We start from the raw sequence: 3,030 nt of genomic DNA on the forward strand, positions 1-3,030 counted from the left end.
CCCTTCCACAAGCTCCTCATAAGCCCCAACTTGCCCTGCTCACCTTCTCCTTCCACACATTATGGCCACCATCGCTTCTGCCCCCTGAAATTCCAGGAGACACAAAATTACTGTTCTGCTTTTTACCATCTCCTCATTACCATCCCGCCTTGGCTACAGCACTCTTCCCCCTCCAAAGGTGGCACGTGCAGCACCTGCAAAAACAAAGGGAAACTCTTAACTGAGTCGATGTAAAAATCTCGGGATGAGCCAGCCCACAACCATCTCACCTTCTCTGATGGCTCCTCAATGCATGGCTTTGTGTGGCACCTGCAAAAGTCAAAGCAAAACCCGCATGCTGAGATATTGCCCCAATCAACAGGCAGCCCACACCAGCCTTTGCTCAGAAAACTTCCAAATCCCTTCTGCAACAACTCCCAACCTCAGCACTTCAGCTCAGTCCCTCAACTTATCTTCCTGAGGGATGGTGGTTTTGGATCTATGTCCAGCGAAACACCATGCTGTCTGATGGGCATGTCCCTCTTCATCCCCTGCAATCAGAAAGAAAGGAAAATCGGAAACGGTGTCACCAATAAGGTGCGCTTCAGCCATCAACAACCGCTTATACTACACCCACCGCCTCAAAAGGGCCCCACCCAGTTCCACTCACCTACTCGATCCAGAGCTGAATGCTGTGGCCACCACTGCTTTGAACACCTAGAAGACCAAGAGAGTTACTGTTCTGTTGATCAGTAGTCACCAGCTCCATGAACCCACTCTCTACCACTCCAGCTCACATTCGATGCTCATCTGGTTCCAAAGGTGGCACACACAGCACCTGAAAAATAAGGGAAACAATTAACATAGCTGACATTAATACATGGCTGACCCAGCCCACAGCCATCTCACCTTCTCCAACTGCTCCTCAAGACATGGCTTTGTCACTCCAGCACTGTGTGTGACACCTGCAAAAGTCAAAGCAAAAGGCACATGCTGACATATTGCCTCCAACAACACCCAGGCCACTGTGACATCCGTCTCCTGATCCTTTACCTCGGCCTCTCATCCATGTGCCTACCATCTCTTTGGGGTGCCAAAATGAGGTTAGGAGGCCACCTAAGAAAACAAAAAAAACCACAAACAACAAGGGATGCTCATGACTAGCCAACAATACAATACCTGAGAAATTGCTGCTCCTTCAGCCCATCAGCCTTTGCTCACCTTGCCACAGCCACCACTGGTGCCTGTATTCCGCTTTGCTCACCGCTTCTGCCTTCAAAATGACAACAAACCATAATGTGGTCAGGTAGCCAAGGGAGGCACCTTCCCACCAACTCCACTAACCTTTGGATGGTTCCTCATTTCCTCCTCCATCCATTTCTTGGTCATCCTCGACACGGGGGATCTGAAAAACAGGATTACACAAGTCACTGGAAAGCTGCTCAGCACCAAGCCGGTCAGGTTGCGGCGCTTCCTGTGGACCCTGAACCTACACACCAGGCAGGGCAGCTCCAAACCAAACACTCACATGAACAGACTGACCCAAGACACAGCCATGTGAGTCACAAGATGACCTCAAGATAAAACTCGCAGCAAGATGTGGGATGCTGGAATCCAAGACTTTTGGGCAGTAAGACCTACAGTGATGCATCTGCAAAGCAAGGAAATGAAGCAACAGATGCCCGAGAAGCAGCCTTCAAGACCTGCAGATGCAAGGATGCAGGGACCAAGTCCAGATGCTGAAACATCATTGCCAGCTGCATCAGAAGATGACAATCAAGGAACTTCCAAGTCAAGAGACTGATCTGCAATTTAGTACTTTAGGGCTCTTCCAAAAAACCCTGACCCTACAACTCTGGGAAGAGGAGCTCCAAGACAAACACTCAGACCAATTCATGACACAGCTCAGCAAATCATGAGACTCAGTCTCAAGAGAAGAACACTGAGCAAGAAGAATATCTCTGGCATCCAAGACTGTTTGGCAAGAAGACCTATGGCGATGCAACTGCAAAACGAGGAGCTGAGGCAAGGAATGCCAAAGAACCCGGGCTTCAAGGCCTGAGAATGCAAGGATGTGGGGAACAAAGTCCCACTCTGATAAAATCCATGACCAGAGATGATACTGATGCAATTGGTGATGATGTTTCAGAAGATGACCATCAGGAAGCTTCCCAGATGAAAGACTTATCTATGCTTCAAATGTGTCACGCAAGAAAAAGATGCTCCTCACTAGTACCCTGCTGATGAATAGAGGCCATGCATGGGATGATGCCCGAGATTTGGGACTTGCTCCGAGAGGACATTAAGGCCTGAAAAAGCTCTAAGAGAAAGACATACAACACAAACTACACACCACCACACACCAAGGCTGGAGCTGTTCTCACCTACACTGGCATTGCATCAGAAATTAACCCGCTTCCTTCACCTGACCAAAGGAGCCTGCTCCCAGACTGCCCTCTCCCCTACACTAACTTCAAAACCCCTTCCGCAACTCCCACCAGCCTTGACCCCTCTACACCACTGGTCCCCCAACTTATCTTTCAGAGGACTGGCACTCCAAAGGCATGGTTAGCCAGGAAAATAAACAGGAGCAGCCTCAACTTGCAAGGTTCCCCTTTGCCACCTGGTAATTTAAAAAAAATTAAATTACACTACAAAACAAAACAAACAAACAAAAACCAAAACAAAAAAACCAAAAAAACCCACAAAAACAAAAAACCCCACACACATAACCACAACACCAGAACACCTATCAGAATATCCAGCAATAAGTCCAACATCGGACAGCCCCATTCTCTTCAAACGACCCAAACTCGCAAAAGTGCCCTGCAGGGTCCCACTCACCCTCACTTTCCAGAGCTGGATGCTGTAGGTGTTGTTATTCAGGGCACCTGAAGGCACAGAGCTATTGTTGTGCTTGAGAGAAGACACTAGCTCCACAAGCCCTGCACTACCACCTCACCTACAATACTCATTCAATTCCTGGAACTTGATTGCATCATGCCAGGGACGGACAGGCTCCCATCAACCACCCAAAGGGGACCACTTCTG

General features: G+C 48.7%; 1 long non-coding RNA gene across 1 annotated transcript; it reads right to left on the reverse strand.

Moving 5' to 3' along the window:
- Positions 1-635: 635 nt before the first annotated feature.
- On the reverse strand, positions 636-1,100 carry LOC139793650 (uncharacterized). Its single transcript, XR_011724691.1, has 3 exons — positions 1,033-1,100; positions 777-944; positions 636-696 (listed from the first exon to the last, which is right to left on the reverse strand). It is a non-coding gene; the product is annotated as an uncharacterized lncRNA (long non-coding RNA).
- Between the last annotated feature and the right edge of the window lie 1,930 nt (positions 1,101-3,030).

The sequence above is a fragment of the Heliangelus exortis genome, chromosome 2 (genome assembly GCF_036169615.1).
Source record: "Heliangelus exortis chromosome 2, bHelExo1.hap1, whole genome shotgun sequence".
NCBI classification, from domain to species: Eukaryota; Metazoa; Chordata; class Aves; order Apodiformes; family Trochilidae; genus Heliangelus; species Heliangelus exortis.